The sequence below is a fragment of the Bison bison genome, unplaced genomic scaffold, assembly GCF_000754665.1.
Source record: "Bison bison bison isolate TAMUID 2011002044 unplaced genomic scaffold, Bison_UMD1.0 scf7180017864168, whole genome shotgun sequence".
In the NCBI taxonomy this organism is placed as follows: Eukaryota; Metazoa; Chordata; class Mammalia; order Artiodactyla; family Bovidae; genus Bison; species Bison bison.
Window position 1 is genome coordinate 3,750,712 of NW_011494740.1, and position 27,342 is coordinate 3,778,053.

At 39.6% G+C, this 27,342-nt stretch overlaps 1 long non-coding RNA gene across 1 annotated transcript in view; it reads left to right on the forward strand.

Moving 5' to 3' along the window:
- LOC104990075 overlaps window positions 1–26,872 on the forward strand; it is a 73,073-nt gene extending 46,201 nt beyond the window's left edge. The window contains exon 3 of the long non-coding RNA XR_825458.1: window positions 21,637–26,872. This is a non-coding gene — a long non-coding RNA (uncharacterized LOC104990075). The remainder of the gene's footprint in view (window positions 1–21,636) is intronic.
- Window positions 26,873–27,342: the final 470 nt, after the last annotated feature.

Consider the following 27,342-nt stretch of genomic DNA (forward strand, 5'->3'; position numbering starts at 1 on the left):
TCTCCAGCATTTATTGCTTGTAGACTTTTGGATCGCAGCCATTCTGACTGGCATGAAATGGTACCTCATTGTGGTTTTGATTTGCATTTCTCTGATAATGAGTGATGTTGAGCATCGTTTCATGTGTTTGTTAGCCATCTGTATGTCTTCTTTGGAGAAATGTCTATTTAGTTCTTTGGCCCATTTGTTTGATTGGGTCGTTTATTTTTCTGGAATTGAGCTCCAGGAGTTGCATGTATATTTTTGAGATTAGTTCTTTGTCAGTTGCTTCATTTGCTATTATTTTCTCCCATTCTGAAGGCTGTCTTTTCACCTTGCTTATAGTTTCCTTTGTTGTGCAGAAGCTTTTAATTTTAATTAGGTCCCATTTGCTTATTTTTGCTTTTATTTCCGATATTCTGGGATGTGGGTCATAGAGGATCCTGCTGTGATTTATGTCGGTAAATACACTCTAGAAGGACTTCATTTTCTCTCCTCAAGCCCTAGGTTTCTTGATTTGATATTATGTTTTACATCTTTTTACTTTATGTATCCATTAACTAACTGTAAAGTTAATTTATGATTTTGTCCTTTAATCTTCATGTTGGCTTTTTAATTGGTTGATCCACTGCCTTTACCATATATTTGTCTTTACCAGTGAGATTTTTTGCTTTCATACATTTTTGCATTTCTATTTATGACCTTTTCTTTTCCCTTTAACATCCTTGTAAGACCAGTAATGCAGTTTTATCATTTTTGTTTGTTTTGGAAACTCTTTCTCTCTCTCTCACTTTGGAATGATAGCCTTACTCAATTGTAACTTTTTTTCACTTCAGCACTTTAGATACATTATGCTGTTCCCTTATGGCATGAAGTTTCTACTTTAAAACAGCTGATAGCCTTACAAAGCTTCCCTTGTATGTGACTCACTTTTCTTCTCTTCAGTTTAGTTCAGTTCAGTCACTCAGTCGTGTCCGACTCTTCGCGACCCCATGAATTGCAGCACACCAGGCCTCCCTGTCCAACGCCAATTCCCGGAGTTCACTCAAATTAATGTACATCAAGTCTGCGATGCCATCCAGTCATCTCATCCTCTGTCATCCCCTTCTCCTCCTGCCCCCAATCCCTCCCAGCATCAGGGTCTTTTCCAATGAGTCAACTCTTCGCATGAGGTGGCCAAAGTACTGGAGTTTCAGCTTTAGCATCATTCCTTCCAAAGAAATCCCAGGGCTGATCTCTTTTAGAATTGACTGGTTGAATCTCCTTGCATTCCAAGGGACTCTCAAGAGTCTTCTCCAACACCACAGTTCAAAAGCATCAATTCTTCGGCACTCAGCTTTCTTCACAGTCCCTCTCACATCCATACATGACCACTGGAAAAACCATAGCCTTGACTAGACGGACCTTTGTTAGCAAAGTAATGTCTCTGCTTTTGAATATGCTATCTAGGTTGGACATAACTTTCCTTCCAAGGAGTCAGCTTCTTTTAATTTCTTCTCTTGCTGCCTTTCAAATTTTCTCTTTAAAATTTTCCATTTTAATGCTGAAATGCCTTGGTGTGGGTTACTTTGGGTTCATTTTGTTTGGTGTTCTCTATGATTTCTGGACCTGGATATTTGTTTCCGTCTTCAGTTTAGGGAAGTTTTCAGCCACTTTTTTTTGGAGCTGCACAACATGACTTGTGTGATCTTAGCTCCCCTACCAGGGATTGAACCTGGACCACATAAAAGTGAAAGTGGTAAGTCCTAATCACTGGACTACCAGGGAATTCTCATCAGCCACTATTTCTTTAAATAATTTTCTGGCCCTCTCTCTCCTCTCTTTCTGGGACTCCTATAATACAAATATTAGCATGCTTGATGTTGTCATGAGTTTCTGAAAGTATCTTCTTTTAAAATCTTTTTCTTTTTAATGTTTTGATTGGATGATTCCCATCATTCTATCTTCCAGGTCACTTATATATTCTTATGTAGCATATAAGCAATTCCCTCTAGTGTATTTTTGTTTTTCACATGTCTGTATTCTTCAGCTCTGGTTGCTTCTTTTCTCTATTTTATAATTCTTTGTTGAAGTTTTCACTGTGCACTTTCATTTTTTTCCCAAGTTCTGTAGATCTTTATGACTGTGACTTTGAAGTCTTTATCATGTAAATTACCTATCTCTGTTTCATTAGGCTTTTTCCCCCTGGGTGTTTTTGTCTTTTCTTTTAGAATAAACTCCTCTTTCTCCTCATTTTGTTTGATTTTCTGTCATTGCTTCTATAAATTAGGTGAAATAGTTAGCTCCTCTGGTCTTGAAGATGTAGTGTTGGGTTGGAGCATTCCCTATGTAGACTGTATGTGCTGGGGTCACTTTGGCAGACCGACTGGGGCTGAAGCAGGCATGGGTGCAGGGGAGAGTTGCAGGGTGCACTGGGTTGGATCAGGGTTACCTTGGTTGAATGGCTAGAAATGGAGCAGTTTCAGGTTAGAGCTTTCCTAAGACAGGCCAAAACTACTGTCCTAGTGGGATGGCTGGAGCTTCAATGGGCACAGTGTGTGCCTGGGCTGCTGCCTTGGAGGGACAGCTGGCATTGGAATGGGTGTAGGCCAGGAGCATGTTGGGGTGGTGGCTTTGGTGGACTAGCTAGAGTGCCAGGCACTTTACAAACTCATACCTGAGCTGGAACTCAGAGAGAATGAGTTTATGTGTGAGACCTTTGAAAGCAGAGTTTAGATTTCCTTCAGCTCTCGGACCCTCCCAGACTTAAGCCCTATTGTTTTTCAAAGCCAGTTTTATGGGCTCATCTTCCCAGTGCTTGTCCCCAGAGCCGAGGTACCCAATGTGGGACTTGAACCCTTTGTTCCTTAGGGAGTACCTTTGCATTTGTGACATGTCCTTCTACTTGTGGGTCACTGTGCTGGGGTTTGACTAGATTATGGGTCTTCCCTTCCACGTATCGTGATAAAGAAAAACCCATTGTTTTTCTTTGTATCCTTAATTGTAGATAAGCTTTTCTGCTAGTCTTCAGGTCCTTTTCAGAGTTTTTCTAGAAGTAATTAATTGACAGTAATTCTGTCAAAGTAATTGTCTAAATGTAACAGTTTTGGTGTCTGTGGAGGAGATGAGCTCAGGATCTTTCTATTCTGCTGTCTTGATCCTGCCTCCTGATTCTTGATTCTTACCTTGTCTTCTGAGAAGCTGAATGGACTTTACTCTAAAATGTATGCATACAATCCATGCTTTTAGACTTCTTTTCAAGATTTCAGTGTTCTCTATTTGGATGTGGGTGTCTGAACCAAATGATCAGTCAAACTCTCAACTCTGGATTTGGTCCTGGATCTAGTTGTCAGCCTCAGATGATGTCTCAGTGATTACAACAAACAAGATGACCTAGACAAGACTCCTGTTTTCATCGGTGGATCTTGAGCAATTTCTGTCCCCAGGTGCCTGGCAGGAACATTGATTAAGACATCCTTGCATGTCTATTTGGAACCCAGGAGGTTGTGCTGACTGCCAACACTATATACACTCATTTGGCTCCCATGGGTGTGGGAACTTCATGTTCTTGGCAGAGGACAGAGAAGCTTTGATTTCCCCCGCAAGTCCCTTCTGCCACTAAGTACAGGGTGCCTCTGCAGGGATGGGTTCCAGGTGGGGAGCTTTTCCTTCCATGTTCCACCTTTAACTATGGCAACCAGTTGTTGTAGGGCTCTGATTGAGTTTTTGTCTCAATTTTTATAGCTGTAGAGTGAGATTAACGAGAGTAGATACAGTGTTGTGCTGATATGGGACAAGTTGGAAAGAATCTTATGAATCATTATGTCCCACACAGACTTACAGACAGTAAATGATAGTTCATGGCACAGCTGGGACTAAATCCAGGTCTCTGGATTTCTAGTCTAGGATTGTTTCTGTCTTGCTTTGACCTCTCCTAAGTAACTGTGTTCAGAAAAGTGGAAGCCGAAATAGAGCGTGGATTGATTTATGAACTCAGAATCTTATGCTTCGCTCTATTATATATGCAGCAACTTTCCAAACTGGGCTTTGTATTTCCTTCCTCTATCTTGCTCTTTAGGCTATTTTCTAGCCATTTTGGGGATAAGTTTTCAAATATTTCTGAGGTAGAACCTCAGAATTCAGCTTATTTTAACTGTAATCTATTTCACATTTTTGAGTGTATTTTCAGCATCATGGAGGTATTTGGTGGGTGAAAGATGAATAAGACCTAGCACCTGACCTGGAAGCATGCACAGTCTAGAAGAGCAACAAGCATAAACATAACACAGAATGATAGTTGCCATAATAGAAATCTACCTAAAGTATCAGCAGAGAAAATGTGCTGACTGAGTAGCGTCAGGGAATGGAGCATGGAAGGTAAGGAGATGGAAACTAAGTTGGAATTTGAAGAAAAACAGAAATTGGAATTGAAAAACTAACTGACTTTTAAAAAATTGAAATACAATTGATTTACAATATTGTGTTAGTTTCAAGTGTACAGCAAAGTGATTTGGTTATACACATATATATATAATTTTAAAAATTCTATTTTCAAATTTTAAAAATTAAAAAAAAAATTAAATCACTTTGCTGTACATTTGAAACTTTCGTAACATTGTTACTCAACTATACTCCAATATAAAATAAAAAGTTTTTAAGAAATTGAAGAAAAAAGTTGATTAGGAATGAAAAAAAATACTTTTCCATTTTAGGTTGTTATGAGATAGTGAATGCATTTCCCTATGCTAAACAGTAACTCTTTGTTATCTACCTATTTTATATATAGTAATGTGTATCTGTTAATGCCATACTCCTAATTTATCCCTGCTTCCCCTTTGGTAACTGTAAGTTTGTTTTCTATGCCTATGAGTCTGATTCTGTTTCATAAATAAGTTCATTTGTACTATTTTTTAGTTTCCGTGTATTAGTGATATCATATGGTATTTGTTACTGACTGACTTTTTAATTCATGCTTCTACTCAGGTACTACTTTATTTAGCATAACAAAATTGTATTGCAAATGCTTCCAAAAGATAACATCCAGACTGGTACAAGTTTGAACTTAGGCTACATGCAGAACAACTCACCAGGAAAGTTTAGGACTTGGCTCAGATACTGTTTAAGTAACACACCATTATTTTTAAAAAATTTATTTATTTTTTAATTGAAGGATAATTGCTTTACATAATGTTGTTGTTTTCTGTCAAACATCAACATATATCATCCATAGGTATACCTATGTCCCCTCCCTCTTTAACTTCCCTCCCACCTCCCTTCCCATCTCATCCCTCTAAGTTGGTATAAAGCACCTGTTTGAGTTCCCTGAGACATACAGCAAATTCCCATTGGCTATCCATTTTACATATGGTAATATAAGTTTCCATGTTACTCTCTCCATGTATCTCACCCTCTCCTCCCCTTCCCTGTGTCCATAAGTCTTTTCTCTATGTCTCTCCATTGCTGCCTTGCAAAAAAATTCATCAGTACCATCTTTCTAGATTCCATATATATGCATTAGTGTACGATATTTACCTTTCTCTTTCTGACTTACTTCACTCTGTATAATAGGCTCTAGGTTCATCCACCTTACTAGAACTGACTCAAATGTGTTCTTTTGTTGACTGAGTAATATTCCATTGTGTATATGTACCACAGCTTTTTATCCATTCATCTGTTGATGGACATCTAGGTTGCTCCCATGTTCTAGCTATTGTAAATAATGCTGCAATGAACATTGGGATACATGTGTCTTCTTCAATTTTGGAGTAACACACCAGTATTGATGAAGCTAAAGACAAGCACTGCTGTCCCTATAGCCAGAAAACAGATAGATATGGCTCTTAAGGTTAAATCAGTAGCATTTGTTAGTATTTTTTGAGCATTTATTGTGTGTTGTACTTTGTGCCTATTACAAGCACTACATTATTTAATTCTTACACTAATGATATAAAGCAGGCACCAGTATTTTTTACAGGTGAGAAAACAAAAACTCAGAGAAGTAGAGAAGTAATTTTGCCCAAGGTCAGAGAGTAGAAAGTAGTAAGCCAGAATTTGAACTCAGGAGTGTCTCGTTCCAGGGACTGAACGTTTAACTCATATGTATGTGTGTGTGTGTGTGTGTGTGTGTGTGTGTGCTCAGTTGTGTCCAACTCTTTGCTACCCCATAGACTGTAGTCTGCCAGACTCCTCTGTTCATGGAATTTTCCAGGCAAGAATACTAGAGTGGGTTACCATTTCCGGCTCCAGGAGTTCTTCCTGACCAGAGAACAAACCTGTGTCTCTTTAATCTCCTGCACTGGCAGGTGGATTCTTGACAACTGCACCACCTCAGGGTTGTAAGAATTTCCATCCCTCTAGCAATACATGGGATGCAACCCGCTTTCCTATGACAATACATAGAAATTTGCTACATTCTTCTTGGTCCCCCACAGAATGGCTGCCCCATAGTTTAGGTAATCTCTTACTGGTTGACATTTATTTTATTTCCAGATTTCAATATTACAAACAATGCATCCTTAAACATTTCACGTATCAGTTTCTGAGTCTCCTTCTAGGAAATACCTACAAATGGAAACCCTGCTTCAGAGGCTATGCGTGTGTAATTTGTGCCACTCTGACAGTTAGATGGACATGAAAACAGGCTTTGAATGTTGATTTTTTTCTGATACTATGTCTTCATATACTTACTGCCTGAAAGGAGTAGTCATTACGAGCAAAGTCCTGGAATGAGATTGTCTGGATGTGTCCCCAATGTTCTCTTTTGATGACTCTTTGTAAGGAGCCAGCTAAGGGCAGATTACTTAACTCTTTCTGCCTCACAGGGTTGTTAGGAGAGTTTCATGGGCTAATACTTGCAAGGTGCTTCTACCATAATTTATGTGATTCTCCTAATTAATTTAATTTCACTGGAGAGAATGTATATTTAGACAGTATATGTCCTACTATTCAGTTATGTGGTGACTTCTCTCATCTTTTCAGTTCCTTTTTAAATGCCCTTTACTTTTCTTTATTTATACTTTACACATTTTTTAACCTTACTCCTAAGCTTTTATGATTACCAAAGAGAGTTTAACACACTATAATTAAAGAAGAAATAATTTTTAATAAATTAATAAACATTCCTGATATTTAGTTGAGTCATTGTGTTGAGAGTTTATACAATGTTACAGATTTCAGGTTACTTTTATTGTTTACATTATATCCTAGCACTAGAGCCCACTATCAGTATAATTAGGTCTGGATTCAAATCCTAGTTCTGATTTTAATTAGTTTTTTAATGAGTTTTTTGGCTATATAATTTCACCCTTGTCGTCTAAGTTTCCTTACTAGAAGTAAGGGAATTAGACTATGCTATTTTAAGCTCTCTTCTTACCCTAAAATTTTATTATTCTTTATATTCAAAAGACCTAATTGCCAGAGAGCCTGACCTGTAGGCTGGGGTCACGTTACACAGTAAAGAATCTGCCTGCAATGTGGGAGACATGGTTTGATCCCCAGGTTGGGAAGATCTGGAGAAGGGAATGGCAGCACACGCCACTATTCTTGCCCGAGAAATCCCATGGACAGAGGATCCTGACAGGCTATGGTCCATGGGATTGCAAAGAATTGGACAGGACTGAGTGGCTAACGCTAACAGTATCACAAGTTCTTTAGAAGGAAATCCTATGAATGTAGGGTACAGTGAATAAGAGATTAAAAATTCACCTTCCCCACAATTCTCTCTAATAGTATGTGTCCTTTTTTTGGGGAAATGATTCCTTATTTTCTTCTACAAATTCATGACATACCTCAGAGAGCTAGTTCAAAGCCCTTCTCTGGAAGTGAAGTGAAAATTGCTCAGTAGTGACTCTTTGTGACCCCATGGAATATACAGTCCATGGAATTCTCCAGGTCAGAATACTGGAGTGGGTAACTGTTCCCTTCTCCAGGTGATCTTTCCAACCCAGGGATCAAAACCAGGTCTCCCACATAGCAGGCGGATTCTTTACCAGCTGAGCCACAAGGAAAGCCTTCTCTGGAAGGCACTTTTTATTGGCCTCCTTTGATGTGGCAAATGCCATACGGAGGGAAGAAATTCACTGTACAAATTCCTATACAATAGAGTGTTGAAATTCATTGCTCTGGGGGGAGTTATAGACTTTGATAGAGTTTCAGTCACAGGAAAAACTTGGAGGAGGCTGGAAATAAAATGCCACACTGTATGAAACTTGGGCCAATGACCTTTTTCTGGGGTTAGTTGGTCCAATAGCTACAAATATTATGTTAACTCAAACTGAACTGAGCAAATGATCTTTAATAAAACTGACACACTGGAACATCCTCAGATTACTTTTATAATTGTTTGGATCTGTAAATGGCTACTGTGTAGGGACTGTGGTAGAGAGGCATACAGGAGGAGGAACTCTGGAGAGTAGTGATGAGGCGAGGATGTGACCCCAAGGTATATCTCCTACTTCAGAAGAAAAACCTTTGTGTCCCTGGGGAGGAGTAGCAAAGAGTTAGTTTCTCTGAAGCTGGGATGTGTTGATTTGGCATTTGCCCTGGGCTGTTGTATTCTCTCTCTAGAGTGGTCTTGAAGCTAGGAAGTTGAACAGATGGTAAGGACCCAGTAAGGTGTCTGAGAGACAGAGAGAATGAAGAACAGAGGTAACAGGGCAAATAGGAGAGGCAAGATGAGTCTGGAATGATAAGCTACACCTGCTGCGATGACAGAAGAATGAGGAAATAATAAAACAGCGTGTTGGGTGGGACCCACATACTTTTCAATCAACTATACAAATGCTTTTCTTGGAGTGGAGACTAGGTGTTATCTAGTTAGTCAAGTTTTAACTGCAAGCTGGGCTTCTCACTCCTGCTCATAACTTCCCCTCCCCCATTTATTCACTAAAACGCTTCACATTTATACACCATCAGCAATGTATTGTTTAGTAAGATAGAGTCTGATCTTAAAGAGCTTAAAGCCATGTGTTCAACCAACCAGCTGCTGCAGCTGCTAAGTCACTTCAGTCATGTCCAACTCTGTGCAACCCCATAACGGCAGCCCACTAGGCTCCCCCGTCCCTGGGATTCTCCAGGCAAGAACACTGGAGTGGGTTGCCATTTCCTTCCCCAATGCATGAAAGTGAAAAGCGAAAGTGAAGTCGCTGTCGTGTCTGACTCTTCGCAACCCCATGGACTGCAGCCTACCAGGCTCCTCTGTCCATGGGATTTTCCAGGCAAGAGTACTGGAGTGGGGTGCCATCGCCTTCTCTAGAGCAGTATATAATTTTGCTTGTTCTCATTTTCCTTCCCAAACCCCACAACCTTGTTTATTTATTAAGCAAACTCTCATGTGTGTTGTGCCATGTTTCAGGTAGTTTTCCAGGCATTACAGACACCTACACATTTCATGTTCATAAAAACCCTATGGGGTAGGGGCTGTTACTATTCTCATTTTATCTATAAGGCAACTGTGGGCATGGAAGTTAACTCTCCCAAAGTCATATAGCTAGTAAGTGGCAGAGCTGAGATTTGAACCAGTGACTCTGGCTCCAGAGTCTATGGTCATAACAGTTTTACTACATTGCATGGTTTTGATTTTGAATTGGTTGCTGCTGCTGCTGCTAAGTCGCTTCATTCATGTCCGACCTGTGCGACACCATAGACGGCAGCCCACCAGGCTCCCCTGTCCCTGGCATTCTCCAGGCAAGAACACTGGAGTGGGTTGCCATTTCCTTCTCCAATGCATGAAAGTGAAAAGTGAAAGTGAAGTCACTCAGTCATGTCCGACTCTTCGCAACCCCATGGACTGAAGCCTACCAACCAGGCTCCTCCATCCATGGGATTTTCCAGGCAAGAGTACTGGAGTGGGGTTGCCATTGCCTTCTCTGTTTGAATTGGTAGTTGTTCACAAAAAAGAAAAATATTTGAATGATGAACACAGGATCTAATTTTAACCAATTTCCTGTTGGAGAAGAAAAGAGTTCATTTTCTTTTTTAAAATAAGAGCCAAAAAAAAAAAAAAAAGAGTCAGTTGCTTCTAATTAGTTTAGGACCTACATCATTTTTTCACTGTGCAAGAAATGACTTGAGAGAATAGGGTGCAATGAGGGAATGATTTAATTGTCCATTAGGGTTTCTTCCAAAGTTCAGGCTATTTCTATGAAGCCAAAAGAAAAGAGGCTGTCCTTGTGTTCACCAGGGCCAAAGTGATTGCCAAATCTGCTACCCTCCAGGTGGTTCTGCTCTTTTACTTATTAAACAGCTGCTGCTGGGATTCCATTTATGTGCTGTTACTGGGCTGGATGAGATGGACATCCATGGAAATACACACGTGGCATCTGCCATTAATGAGCTTATAATTTAAAGAAGGAGACTAAACACACACATACCATCTTTAAATAAACTTCACAAATCTAGCAGCATGTGAGCAAGCACTCAAATAAAGATTTCAGGGGTGAAGATCAGAGGGGAAACTTTATGGAAAGGCTGACTTTGAATAGATGGGGAGATGGCATATTGAACCTATACACCTCTGCTGATTCTCTTAGTCTTATCTGGTTCAAGGGCTTTGACCTCTTCATCTATCTGCTCTGCCTCAGCTGGGAGCCTGACAAAGTCTGCGGTCTTTGACATTCTACCACCCAAGACTGGCCAGCTCCATGCCTGGACTCTCTGGTTCCTTTCACACTTTGAGACTTGTATGATACATCATGCTACTGAGCATGGGCTCTATCTACCTAAGCAGCTCTTCAGGGGTCCAGAAGACACAACCTAGAAGAGAGTTGACTTGGGCAAAGACCAATAAGAGCCAGAAAGAATTTGGGCAGATAAGCACACTTTCCTTTTCATCCTTCAGTGGACTCATTTAAGACAGTTTCTCTGACCAGCCTGTCTGGAGACATTCTGGGTAGCTGAGTAGGTGACCTGCTAAGTGACTGAGATTCTTCAAGCTCATAGTGAAGTAGAGGCCATTGCTGTTATGTTATCTTTTATTGCTTGTCATCATTCCCTGTGTCCCTTTCTTTTTCCTTCACTTCTGTCCCATGATTGCATTTCCCTAAAGAAATATCCCATAATTTTTGCCACACTTTCTGTTTTCTAGAAGTTTTGGAGTAAGACAGAAGAGATGAAAATCGTTGTAGAGTATAGGATATACAAAGGAATGATCTGGATTGAGAACATATATGTTGGGAATAGCCATGGTCAAATTTTAGAAGGCCATGATGAGAGACATATAGATTCTTGGAAAGCTTTTGAACAGAGGAGTGCCATAGTGGAAGCTGGGGTTTAGGAAGGTAGATCAGTTCAATTCAGTCACTCAGTCATGTCTAACTCTTTGCTACCCCATGGACTGCAGCACACCAGGCCTCCCTGTCTATCACCAACTCCTGGAGTTTACTCAGCTTCATATCCATTGAGTCCGTGACGTCATCCAACCATCTCATCATCTGTCATCCCCTTCTCCTCCTGCCTTCAATCTTTTCCAGCATCAGGGTCTTCTCCAATGAGTCGGTTCTTCATATCAGGTGGCCAAATTATTGGAGTTTTAGCTTCAGCATCAGTCTTTCCAATGAATATTCTGGACTGATCTCCTTGAGGATGGACTGGTTGGATCTCCTTGCAATCCAAGGGACTCTCAAGAGTCTTCTCCAACACCACAGTTTAAAAGCATCAATTCTTCAGTGCTCAGCTTTCTTCATGAGACTTCCCTGGTGGCTCAGAGGATAAAGCGTCTGCCTACAATGCTGGAAACCCAGGTTCAATCCCTGGGAGGAAGATCTCCTGGAGAAGGAAATGGCAACGCAATCTAGTATTCTTGCCTGGAATATCCCATGAACAGAGGAGCCTGGTAGGCTACAGTCCATGAGGTCACAAGAGTCGGACATGACTGAGTGACTTCACTTTCTTTCTTCATAGTCCAGCTCTCACATCATACAAGTGATGGGGGACTACTGGAAAAAACCATGAAGGAATATCAGGTTGAAATAAAAACGGGTGGTGGAGGTGGAGAGAACTGGAGGCAAGAAGACTATTTATGATTTAAATGTGAGGATGAATATAGGACCATGCTATAGAAATTAAATGGTGGATGAGGAACCTTAGGAAGGCTTTAAGCTATCTTAGTAAAATAAGAAGTCATTCACTAGACATGAGTAAGAGGGAGGTACAATGAAAAGATTAAAGGAGGAGGGAATGCCAGTGAGTATGACACTCCTGAGGTCGTGCTACTGAGCAGCCAGGGTTTAGACTGGGTCATAGTGCTTTATGCTGAGCCTGGCTATGTGGCTGTAGTTCTTCCTGCTCTCTATCAATATGCTTCTAAGGCACATATGGGAATTCTCATTTCATGATGAGTTTGTGTACTATAAAAATTGCCAGAGTACTGATGAGATACTTACATGGTCTATTCAGTATGTATCTTGTTAATTATGTTTTGTTAATTTTATAAATTAATTTTTTAACAGTTTAATATTAATATGTTAAAATTTTGCTAATTAAAATGACTACTATGGAAATCGTTATTTACAGTACTTTTTAAAGAACAAAGAGATGAACCCTGTGGTTGTATATCAATTGGCTCATCTTGTAAAGCCAGAGTAACCACACAGCACTCATGTAGTCATGACTTTTGTCTAGATCTTGCTGTTCATGAGAAGGCAGAAGTGGGTGGAGCAAGCCATGTATTCATTCTGGATCTGAAATGCAAATGCGTAAGCTCCATTTTATTAATTTTGTGTAATCCTCAGCTACATTTAAAAATACTTCTGAATACTTTTTGAGTTGTCATGTACTTTATACATTGGGCAGTTATTGAACACTTGAGTTTGTGTTGAAGTTCCCATGTCCAGGATTGTTTGTTTGCCTGGAAGAGAGAATAATTAATATTCCAAAGCATTACTTGAGTACAGTTTATATGCTGAGGCAGGTAGGCAGAGGTAAACTATAAACCAAGGGAGATAATATAGCTACCCAGACTCTGAGATAAGGCTAGCAAAGAATCTTTAAGTTAAAATAAACAAAAAACCTCTGAAAACAAGAAGTTTTTGATTTGTTGTGCATGATATTATGGTTTCCAGGGACCTGAAGTGTTGTCTGGCTGATGACTCAGAAGTCTGCTTTTGACTCAGCTAGTTGGTCTTTCCGTGGTGGCACAGGTACCAAAGCACGTCCTTTTTCAAGGGGTGGTATTCCAGTAGAGGTGCCCCATTTGTCTTTATGTTTATGTGATCATCATACTTATGATAGGATCTCATTTCCTTTGAACCCTCAAAATCTATCTTGCAGAGTTCAAGCCTGATCCAGAGGTGAGTGTCTCAGCTGCTTTTTTGTCTGAGTTTATTGGTAGGGAGTCAGCTGCTAACTGACTACTGAGAATCAGTCATCAGTAACCAACTGGTTTCAGTTTCATCACAGGAAGATGTGAGCCAGAAACAACATTTAGAAATCAACCAAGGGCTTGTGGGAGTCTGACCAGTGTCATAGGTAGAAGGCTGAACAGTGCTGAGGAAGTTTCAGAAATGGGGGGAATTTAAAAAGTGGAGGGAGTGTCACATTTTGAAGTGATGGGAGGAGGGGTATGAGTACAAGGAACACGTGGAGGAAAGCTGAAGAAGACACAGACTTAAATAAAAAAAACACAAAAAACTGTTATCCTTAGGGGAAAGTATGTGCTATGAGTTAGCTCTATTAACCACCAAGATCCTTATACCAGAAGATTTGAGCACTGCTTAAAACATTGCTACGAGGTCATGGAAACTCTCTTGGCTTACTTTCTGTCAAATTATTTCCAATCTTTCTACACATGAACTCACCTCAGTCCCCAAATGTGCTTGACTGTCTCGCCTTGTCTGGGCTTGGTTGCATTTTGCTTTGGTCTATTTATCGCAGTTCTGACCTATTAGCTTCACACAATGTTGCCTGCAATAAATGTCTGTTGGCATTATGTGTCTTGTTCATAGGTTTGATGTTTCCTATATATGAGCTGTCCATTCCTCAGGACACAGATGTCCAGTATTTATTGCCCTATCTGGCCTGTTAAGAAAATTCTCTTTCTATGAAAATAACATAAAAACAAAATAAAACAGAACTTGACCAACAAACTGATCAATCAGCCCATCCCCGCAAATCCGCAAAGATTCGCATGTCTGGAGAGTAATTGCAGGGACCCCAAAGCAAGCTGCCTGGATTCCCAAGGCAAATGCCCACTGAAGAGTCTCCCAGGCTGTTGCCACTGATCCCAACTTCAGCTGTGGGTGAGAAAGTATGACTGAGCCAGGAGGCTGCTTCACAGATGCTCAGCTGGCCTCAGAGCCTTGCTGATGCCAGCTTTTCACATGACCTGATTATGTCTCTAAATGTACAGAACTGATATCTGAAGGTTGTTTGAGTTGCTCTGCAAAGTGCTGGTATTTACTTTGGGTTCAAGGATTTGCCCTTCTGTGTCTTTTTTTAATATAGGAGAATGAGACATGAAGAAAAGTAGCTTCCACCAGCAACTCTTGACAGACAATCAGTGTTGTCCTTGCCAAATCCAATGGTGTTTAATTCTTTTCTAAACTCCTTTACTTTATCTTTCTATACTTTCTTCCTTGGAGACTAGGTTAATTTTGATCCCAACTTTCACTTCTCTGAAGAGAATGCTTGCCTCCATTTATTGAGCTCCAGATTTTCACCCGAACTCTAGTACTCATTTATAGCTGCCTACTAGATGTCTCCAGTGTTATGAGATGATTTGGAAATCATTATGTTCCAGGTTAAAGTTACTTTCTTTAAAGTTTCCCCACAGAGAAAGACAAATATATCACTTATATGTGGACTTTAAAAAAATGATACAAATGGACTTATTTACAAAACAGATATAGACTCGTAGATATAGAAAACAAACTTATGGTTATCAAAGGGGAAGAGAGCAAGAGAGATAAATTAGGAGTTTGGGATTAACAGATACACACTACTACATATAAAATAGATAACCAACAAAGACCTACTATTATGTTGGTGCAAAAGTATTTGCGGTTTTGCATTGTTGAACTTTGCTGTTTGATATTGGAATACATTCTTAGATAAATGTGGGTTATATTATACACCACTTTAATGTGCATTTCTCACTTATGTTTTTCTGTTAATGACATTATTTGCTGTTTATTTTATATGTATTTCAGACTAGGGAAATGATGTTAGACAAAAAGCAAATTTGAGCAGTTTTCTTATTCAAGTTCAAAATGGTCATAAAGTAGTGGAGACAACTCACAATATCAACAACACATTTGGCTTATGAACTGCTAGTAAACGTACAGTGCAATGGTTGTTCAAGAAGTTTTGCAAAGGAGATGAGAACCTTGAAGATAAGTGCAGTGGCCAGCCACTGGAAGTTGACAACGACCAATTGAGAGCCATTAGTGAAGCTGATCCTCTTACAACTACATGAGAATTTGTTAAAGAACTCGATGTTGACCATTCTACAGCCATTCAGCATTTGAAGCAAATTGGAAAGGTAAAAAAGCTCAAAAATGGGTGCCTCATGAGCTGACCACAAATTTAAAAAATCGTTGTTTTGAAGTGTCATTTCTCTTATTCTATGCAACAACAATGAACCATTTCTTGATCAGGAGTGTGACCTGTGATGAAAAGTGGATTTTTATACAACTGGTGATGACCAGCTCAGTGATTGGACTTAGAAGAAGCTCTAAAGCACTTCCCAAAGCCAGACTTGCATAAAAAAAGGTCATGGTCACTGTTTGGTGGTCTACTACTGGTGTGACCCACTACAGCTTTCCTGGTGAAACCACTGCATCTGAGAAGTATGCTCAGCAAATCGATGAGATGCACTGAAAACTGCAATGTCTGCTGGCATTGGTCAACAGAAAGGGCCCAATTCTCCTCCATGACAATGCCCAACTGCACATCGCACAAACACTGCTTCCAAAGTTGAATGAATTGGGCTATGAAGTTTTGCCTTATCAGCCATATTCACCTGACTTTTCACCAACTGACTATACCACTTACTCAGGCATCTCAACAACTTTTTGCAGGGAAAACACTTCCACAAACAGCAGGAAGCATAAAACGCTTTCCAAGTGTTCATCAAATCCAGAAGCATGGATTTTTATGCTACAGGAACAAAACAACTTATATCTTGTTGGCAAAAATGTGCTTATTGTAATGGTTCCTATTTTGATTAATAAAGATGTGTTTGAGAAGAAATGGTATTGACTTAACAGATGCAGAAGATATTAAGAAAAGGTGGCAAGAATACACAGAAAAATTAAACGAAAAATATCTTCACGAGCCAGATAACCACGGTGGTGTGATCACTCACCTAGAGCCAGACATCCTGGGCCTTAGGAAACATCACTGTGAACAAATCTAGTGGAGCTGATAGAATTCCAGCTGAGGTATTTCAAATCCTAAATGATGATGCTGTGAAAGTGCTGCACTCAATATGCCAGCAAATTTGGAAAACTAAGCAGTGGCCACAGGATTGGAAAAGGTCAGTTTTCATCCCAATCGCAAAGAAAGGCAATGCCAAAGAATGTTCAAACTACTGCACAATTGCACTCATCTCACACACCAGCAAAGTAATGCTCAAAATTCTCCAAACTAGGCTTCAACAGTACGTGAACGGAGAAATTCCAGATGTTCAAGCTGGTTTTAGAAAAGGTAGAGGAATCATAGATCAAATTGTCAACATCTGCTGGATCATCGAAAAAGCAAGAGAGCTTCAGGAAAACATCTACTTCTGCTTCATTGACTGCACTAAAGTATTTGACTGTGTGGATCACAATAAACTGTGGAAAAATTTTCAAGAGATGGAAATACCAGACCATCTTACCTGCCTCTTGAGAAATCTGTATGCAGGTTAAGAAGCAACATTTAGAACCAGACGTGGAACAACGGACTGGTTCCAAATTGAGAAAGGAGTATGTCAAGGCTGTATATTGTCACCTTGGTTATTTAACTTATATGCAGAGTATATCATGTGATGTGCCAGGCTGGATAAAGCACAAGTTGGAATCAAGATTGCCAGGAGAAATACCAATAACCTCAGATATACAGATGACACCAACCTTATGGCAGAAAGTGAAGAGGAACTATAGAGCCTCTTGATGAAAGTGAAAGAGGAGAGTGAAAAAGCTGACTTAAAACTCAATATTCAAAAAATGAAGATCATGGCATCCAGTCCAATCACTTCATGGCAAATAGATGGGGAAACAATGGAAACAGTGACATATTTTCTTTTCTTGGGCTCCAAAATCACTGTGAATGGTGACTGCAGCCATGAAATTAGAAGATGCTAGCTCACTGAAAGAAAAGCTGTGACAGGCCTGCACAGCATATCAAAGAGCTGAGACATTACTTTGCCAACAAAGTCTGTCTAGTCAAAGGTATGGTTTTTCCAGTAGTCATGTATGGATGTGAGTGTTGGACCATAAAGAAAGCTGAGTGCTGAAGAATTGATGCTTTTAAACTGTGGTATTGGAGAAAACTCTTGAGAGTCCCTTGAACTGCAAGAGCATCAAACCAGTCAATCCTAAAGGAAATCAGTCCTGAATATTCAAATATTCAGCTGAAACTCCAATACTTTGGCCACCTAATGCAAAGAACTGACTCATTAGAAAACACCCTGATGCTGGGAAAGATTGAAGACAGGAGGGGAAGGGGATGACAGAGGATAAGATGGTTGGATGACATCACCAACTCATTGAACATGAGTTTGAGCAAGCTCTGGGAGTTGGTGATGAACAGAGAAGCCTGGTGTGCTGCAGTCCAAGGGGTTGCAAAGAGTGGGACATGACTGAGTTGACCGAACTGAACTGATAATGATTTAAAATTTGGAGTCCAAAACCACAATTATGTTTGCTGCAACCTAATTACTTTGCCAAAAAAGGTCCATCTAGTCAAGGTTATGGTTTTTCCAGTGGTCATGTATGGATGTGAGAGTTGGACTGTGAAGAAGGCTGAGCGCTGAAGAATTGATGCTTTTGAACTGTGGTGTTGGAGAAGACTCTTGAGAGTCCCTTGGACTGCAAGGAGATCCAACCAGTTCATTCTGAAGGAGATCAGCCCTGGGATTTCTTTGTAAGGAAAGAAATCCTTTCCAGTCCATGGGGTCACAAAGAGTCGGACACGACTGAGTGACTGAACTGAACTGAATATATAGCAAAAAGAACTATATTCAATATTTTGTAATAACCTATAATAGAAAATAATCTGAAAAATGTATATAACTAAGTCACTTTGCTTACCTCTGAACCTAACACAGCATTGCTAATCAGCTATATGTCAAATAAAGAAAAAAGCTTTCTCAATTTGCTCCCAATTTTATATTTCTAAGTCTGGAATTGATAGATTATCTTTTAGTCCCTATATACATTTAATACCTTGTTTTATCAAACCCTATTTTATATAGTTCTTTACTTTGTTTTCTTTCTCTTTAATTTTCATTGCCACCCTCCAAGTCTCATGTTCTTAAATAATAGCCTTGACTAATCTTCCTACTGCTAGATGTATCCTCTTCAAACATCATCTTTACTGTGAAACTGTTGCTCTCCATAGCCTACAGTGCAAAGCAAGCAATCCTAGTTGAGTCTGCTCTAATGTAATCTACATACTTAACCTTAACTTTTCCTACTAGGTTTGGGAGAATCTGAACTCTGGGTAGGCTCACAGAGAGGTGGACTTGATAAGGAGGAGATGGAACATGTTATAAAAGCAGCTGTCAGGTCACCAGTGCAGGTTTCTCAAATTCCATATTGAGTTGGAAGGCAATGGCAACCCACTCCAGTACTCTTGCCTGGAAAATCCCATGGACAGAGGAGCCTGGTGGGCTGTGGTCCATGGTGTTGCTACGAGTCAGGCACGACTGAGTAACTTCACTTTCACTTTTCACTTTCCTGCATTGGGGAAGGAAATGGCAATCCACTCCAGTGTCCTTGCCTGGAGAATCCCAGGGATGGAGGAGCCTGGTGGGCTTCCATCTATGGGTCGCACAGAGTCGGACATGACTGAAGCAACTTAGCAGCAGCAGCAGTAGCAGCAACTGTCCTATCAATGTTGGGCATAAGAAATGAATTAGATACCTGGGTGAAGCAGCCTGGTTCAAATTTCAGATAAATACTTGGTCTCTCTTGTGCTGATGCCAAATGAAATGAGAAGGCAGAAAATGGAAATTGGATTATGCTATAGCAGGCTGGATTTGAGTTAGACAAAGAAGAGAAAAGTAACAGTAAATATTTGAATGCATTTAACTCTATAGAACTTTTCTGATGAAGATTATATGTGCAGTAAACCAATGAAGGACTAAATATATTTGCAAATATAAATTCATACCTAAAGTATTGTGGAGAACTATATGCTTTCTATTTAAGAACAGACTTAAAAAATTATTAGCTGACCATAGAGACTTGGGAGTAGCATGTGAAAGAGCATTCTGGGGCAGGTACTTTGAAAACTAGAGGAATGTGGTATCATTTTTACTTCTTTCCCATGGTAATTGCATTAGGTATGACAAGTAAAGACTGACTTCCACACAGAGGTGGAGCATTTCCCAAAATCTAAGGAGATCAATTTCACAATGATCTAGTATAGGTTGATGTTCTTCCTCCCTTTATTCAGCTTTTAGAAAATGGCTTATAACTTTTGCCTTCAGAGATGTAATGTTTGCTTTCCATGAACAATAACCCACTAGGCCAGGTTTGGCTTAACCTTCTGAAAGATTCCAGCTATAGCAGAGGTAGAATAATCCATCACCTAAGGGCACATGAGGCTGCATCTATTTGAGGAACAATCAACGGGCATGTAGATACTGGGATAAAGTGCTGATTTGGAAACCAATTTATACATGGGTGTTCCAGGCCTGGTATAAAGACAGGCCCCCTGGGACAAATTTCATCCTTTTATCTTTGAAATAGACTATGAGAAAGGGTCTGTGGGTAGCTTCCTTTCCAGACAAAGAGAAGCTGGTAGAAGCTGGGTAGATGACTTTCATGGCCAAAGAGGCCAACAATTCTGGGTACATGAGTGATGCGAGATGAGGAAAGGCAGGTGCTTCACACACTGAACATCTTAACTCTCAGCATGGGATCAGAAGCTACCTTTGAACCTTTGTCTCTTCCAAATCAAATACTAGCAATTTCACTTTGATTACAAGGACAATTACTTTCTCTTACTATAATCTTTTAAGTATTCAACTAGACTATGTAAAACTGCCATTAACAATCTGTGAGGTCAATTTGCTGATGCTCAAAGTCTATATATGTGTTCTAGTTTCTAGTTGTTGGATAAGTTGGAACTGATGATAAACTATAAACTGAAATAAACTACCTTAATCCCAATTGACATTTTAAAGATGTCCATTTATCATTCCTGCATTATTAAAGTAAGTAGTTTAGTGAGAGGGCAAGATGGGGTCTACAGTAATACATAGTTTTTTGACTAAGGAAGAAGCCAGCAGTTGATTTCTTCTCATATTTTTATCCTTATGGTATATGATGAAGCAATACATGTTGTGAAATTGATATGATAAAAACTGAGACACTGTAACGTATTCTGAATGTCTTATATGGATCTGGGTCTAACCCAGGCACAATTTGAAGCAAAGATAATAATGTTATATTCTTACTCACCCCCAACCCCCAACCATTCCGTTTTGTTGTGAACAGAGATTTTTTTAAATCCAAAAGCAGGACTCACTTAAATGAGTTAATATAGATTTGTTTTTCTCTTTCTGACTTCACTCTGTATTGTAGTCTCTAGATCCATTGACATCTCTTCAAATGACACAGTGTCGTTCCTTTTTATGGCTGGATAATATTCCGTTGTATATATGTATCACATTTACGTTTATCCATTCCTCTATATTCATGGAATGTAGAAAAATGATATAGATGAACTTATTTGCAAAGCAGAAATAGAGACATAGATATAGAGAACAAATGTATGGATACCAAGGGAGGAAGAAGAGTGGGATGGATTGAGAGATCGGGATTTGCATGTATACAGTGCTGTGTATAAAACAGATAACTAGTAAGAACCTACTATATAGCATAAGAAGTGCTCATTGCTCTGTGGTGACCTAGATGGGAAGGGAATCCAAGGAAGAGGGGACATGTGCATATGTGTGGTGGATTTACTTTGCTCTACAGCAGAAACTGACACAACATTGTAAAGCAGCTATACTCCAATTAAAAAAAAGTCGGATTCACTTGCTTGAATCTGGACTCCTAGGTCAAACTATACCCACTACGTTTTCCATGGAGCAGTCCCTGGGCAGCTGTGCCAAACAAATTCATTTGTTTTTACCAAGAATGAAAATGACCCAGAATTGACCAAAGTTTGCACTTGCCACTCTAGAGGAGGGCCAATCTCTCAGTTAATGTGGAATCTCGAGTCTCTTTGGCTTTGCTGGTTCTATGAGGTTGGGAGAATTTATGAATCTGAAAAAAGAATTATGTTCGCCTAGAAAGAAGTGAAGTTGTTCTTACCTTGCCTCATTAGTATTCCATTAATCAGAGGGTTATATATTTCTCCAAGGCAGGGTGGGAAAAGTTTTCTGAAGGCAGGATGAGAAAGAGACTGGACGAACGAAGGATGTAGAGTTTGTAGAGGTAAAAGGAGAAGGACTAACTTGTGGGCTGTCTTCAAGAGGAATGAATGCAAAGCATTAGCTTTCTCTGTTGTTTGTATTTTTCCTTGCAGATACCTTGACCATGAGTATTGGTTTCAATAAGGAAGCAAAATGAATTCCGACAGGAAGGCTGGGAGCTGTGACTGGCAGAAGAAAAATGAAGCCCAACAGCATGGAGGTGTGTCACTCTTACTCACTGGGTTTTACCTTGATCTACACTCAGTTATCAACATCTTTTCAAAATGCCTGGCACTCATTCGTGAAATAGGATACAGGTCCTGACACTGAAGTGATGGATGAACTTTCAGGTACATTGTATTGAAATAAGCCTCTCTCCTTTTCCTTCCACACTGTGAAATCATTACTATATCTGTCCATTCAAGAGTCATCCACTGAGAGCTCATTATGTGATAGGCATAGTGGTAAGCACTATAGATTATCAAACACTTAGTTCCTAGAAATGTTATAACAGTAAACAATTTGCTTTTTTTTAATTTGCCTTTATTCTAAAATTTGTTTTGGTTTTATGACTCATGCTAAAGGTTTCAAACCAAGAATCCCCAAATGAATAAAGAAGGTGGAGATATTTGTGATGATTTATGGCTTTTTAGATCTGCATTGCATTGAACTCATAAAGGCACTACCTTATTCATTATTTAAAATATTGCAAGGCAATTATGAGTAAGGTAGGCTCCTGACTGACTCCAGAGGTGCCCTAGTTGTTGCTCAGAAGTCAAAGTACTAGCCTTTTTTGTTCTATTCTTTCTGTGTTATCCTGTACAACATTTACAGCAAATGAACCCTTGTATTTGTCAGTATGAATTTTATGCTTATTACTATTTATGGTGTAATGCTATAGTAATACCTGCATAAACTCACAGGCATGGATTTAGGAAATGTGAAGGGAAAAGGAAACCATGAATCAAAAAAGAAATCTTGAAATAACACAGAAAGAAACTGACAAAAACTAGAAGTACACATCCTTTGGTGGGAGGATGGAAGAGAAACAAAATTGTAATTATCATTTAAAGGACTCATGAATATGTTACCCTTTTCATGGTCACAGTGAAAGAAATACAGGTGATGAGGGCTTCCAGTGGAAAGGAAGAATGGCAAGGAAGGGTTAGTAGGTGACTTGTCTCCCTCCTGAGAAGGAAAAAAAAGTGGAAACTTGAGCAATGGAGGTCAACGTCAGTGTTAGTAGAGAGAAGAGATGGTGGTATAGCTATGAGGCTTGGGGAGGATTCTCTGACCACCTTCAAGGCTGAGTGTATGCCATGCAGGAGGGTATTTTATGGAAAGGGTGGGCCAGATACCAGTGAAGATGTGGCGAACACAAATGTGGGAGGTGTTGGGGAATCCGATTTAATTTCTGATTTCTGTGATAGTTTGGAATTTTAATTAAACACCTTAGCAAAACTTCCTGGTAGGAGGATTTGGCCCATATTTCAAATATTTCGCAAGTGCTGGGGAATGGAAATTTCCAACTGGCAGCATTTCATAATTCTGATAACCTGGGGAAATTAGTATAGCAAGTATAGGTTTCATTCTTGAATCACACACTCCCCTTCCCCTGAAAATATCAGTTTAATCATATGGTTACTTGAGGTGTTAGTTTCAGAGAAGGTTGGGCTACAGCACAGCCTATATAGGAACGATGCATTTTGAAGAAATCTAATGTGTGCTCCTACACTCAAGTCTCAGAGAATCAAAATAAGGACCTCTTCACTTGTAATAAATAATCAAATCTCAAATGAAGTCTACAGCTGTTTGAAAAACATTCTGCTGTCCTTTCTTCAGAGGTTCATGCTAATAGATGCCTTGGATCCTCTCTCGACTATGGGTGTCCAATGGTCTTAGAATGAATGCTGATAATAACTCAGCCAATCAGTGCTTGTCTGAACAGTCTCCTGAGAATAGGTGCTGTGAAATACAGAAAGAAAGGAAGACTGGGTTGTGAAGGAGGATGAATTTACTGTCAGGAGTAGTTGGATTTAGACAAATACAAGACAAAAAAGAAAGGTCATTCATGCATTCCAGTGATGGGAGAAGAGAAAAGCAAAGTGAGGAAGTGAGGGGAAAAAAACCCCCATTACCAAATTGACAAAAAAACAAAAAAACAAAAAACCATCTAACAAAAACTAGATTGATGAATGACCTTTAGGTGTGGAAAGATACTATTCTGTTGAAACATGAACTGAAAGGATTTCTTTTGAGGGCTAATTTACATTTTTTCTTTTTCAGTCTTCAACTTATTTGAGTAGATGCGTGGTTCTGCATGGTTAGTATGTTTGTCTCTCTGAAAAAGAAAAATGGATCAGCTTGATATAGCTTGATGTAAGCAGTCAGGTGATGCCTGTGAGAGACATGACTAAAGCCAGACTAAGTCTCGTTAGAAGAGGGGACATTTGGGGGCTTGCCTTGAGGTGGTATTTTATTGATATAATTTATGGAGGGATTTTCCTTCCCAGCTGAGTATGCCCGACAGTGGTCTTGTTTCAGGGACCCTTCTAAGAGGTGCTGAGGGCATAGGCCCAGTATAGTCCAGTGGTACTTGAAGACATTTGGGGTGGGCAAAAAGATCTCCCCAAAGATAGCCTTATCTGAAAACTGTGGATTATATTACTTTACCTGTTGCATATGTGATTAAGGTAAGGATCTTGACATGAGAGATTAAGCTAGATTATCTAGGAGGTTCAACCTAATCACACATGTCTTTAAAAGTTGAGAAACTTTCATAGTTGGATCGGAGAGAGATGTGATGATAGAACAAGGATCAGACCGATATACTGTGAGAAGGACCCATCCACTGTTGCTGGCTTTGAAAATGGAGGAAGAGATCTGTGAGCCAGGGAATGTGGGTGGCCTTTAGAGACTGAAAAGTCCAAGGAAATGGAGCTTCCAGAAAGAAACATGGCTGACCTCTAGAACAGTAAGAAAATAAATTTATGTTGTTTTAAGGCACTAAGTTCACAGTAATTTATTTTAGCAGCAAAAGAAAACCATCTCTTTGTTGTCTCTTGCTAGTTCATTTCATGGATTCTGTCTAAATAATAAAGTGCTGTGTTAGGCTAGCTCCCTAAGGAGAATTTTGACCATAGAATATGATTTTAAAAGCTGAATTAGGTAAATAGATCTTCCAGTAGATACTTTAACAAGGTAATATAGTCACTCTTTTTACTCATTAATACTTTTTGAGCCCTAATTATCAGCCAAGCATTTTATTAGGTTCTTGGAGTAAAATCTGAGTGAAGATAGGCTCTATCCTGCTCTTGAGGAGGAGCTTATGGATTTGTTGGGGAAGATTGACTATCAAACCAGAAATTCCAATGTATAGAGTGGATAAACTTGCTTTTCTTTGTTGTCCTCACTATGGGAATTTAGAGTTCACCTTCCTTTACTAAGTTAAACTAGTCACCACTCCTTCATCCAATTTTAATCTTCTGCAAATTTGTTTAAATCGGGTTTATTGCTATTTCTCTGGTTATTTTTATCTGTTTTTAGGGGGCTATGAGGCTTATATCTTGTGTGTATTATTGGCCTTGATTTTTCCCTCAGGAACTGGTGCAGCATGACCTTGCATTATTCCTCTGGAAAAATGAACCATAAAGCAATCCCTCCTTGCACTAGTGCTGATGTAGGAGAAAAAAAGAAAAAAACAAATAAGGCTACAGCCTCGATTTTAGGAGGTGAGAGAGGTACACACAGAACTTGCAAATAATTTAGCATTTCTTTCTGCTGAGCTGGTTCAGAATAAGTTGGAACAAATGATGAGCAGGAGTTATTTTATGAGTAAAATAATTCAGGTCATGGTTATTTGTTGCTACCAATTATTTTCTAAAATTAGAAGTCCTAAAGGTGTTGGCAAGTTCTTCTGGTGAAGGCATATCAAGCCACTGGTGATCAGCTCCCTAATTCTGACAGATACATCTGCCCAGGCAAGTACCTAGACCACGAATAACTAGGTTAGTTTTTCTTCTTGCCTCTCGTGCCCCTCCTTTTGTTAACTCTACCAACAAAGGGAGGGTATCAGGCAAAGGGAATGATACATGTATTACTAAGCAAAAATGTTTGGAAGACTTACAGCTGTAGAGTTCTCTGCCTGTTAACATCTAGTCAGATATTTTCATCTGAAAGGATGGTCTAAACCCTTTCTGTGTTTTAAGGTGATGCCCTTTTAAAAACATGGCCCCGATTCATACAGATTAAATGGATGTTGTTATTTGTTTCTGTTGGTCCTTTATTCATATTTCAGACATTGTGCTTCTGTGGCAATCTAGTCTCTGGCCTCTGCAGGAAGGGTACAGTGACTCTAGAAGGGAGTATGCAGAAGTGGCAGATGAATGAGAGAAAAATTACGTTGAGTTAAATCCTTTCAGGGAGGTGATCTGTGACTATGTGATCAAATGTACAGAGGTTAATTGCTCTTCCTCTTTTCACACATGGCTGCCTTGCTGCCCAATCCCGTCTGTATGTGCCTGAAGAGAGCAAACTATAGCTGTTAAAAATTGGAGGTACAGAGAGGGTGTAGTGTGAGAACAAAGGTGTTGGGAGTGGGCATGTGACAAATTGAGGGAAGAGCAGGTGACAAGCCTGGGCAGAGACAAGAAGCAACATTCAGGCTCTGCTGTGCTTAGTCACTCAGTTATGTCTGACTGTATTCGAGGCAGTCAGACATACATGATGCAGACTACATGAGGCAGATAACCAGAGCCTGAGAATATCACAAAGCTTCAAAGTCAAGGCTGTGAATTGATAAGGGATTTCTCTGTCTTCCATTTTACACATGAAGAAATCATCTTACCTATTCTGTAGATTCAGGTGTCTAACCAAAAATTCCATTTGGGCGGGAAAAATGCCAGAATTCTTCCTCACCCTCTAACAGATTTGTTCACAGCAATTTTTATACCAAGGCAATGTATCAGGTTTGGCGCAGATGACCTGGGTCACCTAGGGACAAATTATTCCCATGATTCAGCCATGCCTGACACACTCAAAATTTAGATATATAGAGGGGATAAGGAGCCTGCATAGAATATTTAACAGGCAAAAACAGTGGAGTCAAAGAAAAATCATGAAAACAGTGGTCTCATAAAAGCCAAGGAAGAGAGTTTCATGGAGTGAACTGTGAACTCATGGGGAAAATAGCATAAAAGTGTAAAAAGATGTGTCTCCTGAATTTGGAAACATGAAACAAAAGGAAGTCAGGTTAGAATGGGTTTTTCATTAACTAATTCTTGATGTCCACACACACTTTTTTTTGAGGACTTACTATGGCAGAAAGTGAAGAGGAACTGAAAAGCCTCTTGATGAAAGTGAAAGAGGAGAGTGAAAAAGTTGGCTTCAAGCTCAATATTCAGAAAGCTAAGATCATGGCATCTGGTCCCATCACTTCATGCCAGATAGATGGGGAAACAGTGGAAACAGTCAGACTTTATTTTTTTGGGCTCCAAAATCACTGCAGATGGTGACTGCAGCCATGAAATTAAAAGACACTTACTCCTTGGAAGGAAAGTTATGACCAACCTAGATAGCATATTCAAAAGCAGAGATATTACTTTACCAACAAAGGTCTGTCTAGTCAAGGCTATGGTTTTTCCAGTAGTCATGAATGGTTGTGAGAGTTGGACTGTGAAGAAAGCTGAGCGCCGAAGAATTGATGCTTTTGAACTGTGGTGTTGGAGAAGACTCTTGAGAGTCCCTTGGACTGCAAGGAGATCCAACCAGTCCATCCTGAAGGAGATCATCCCTGGGATTTCTTTGGAAGGAATGATGCT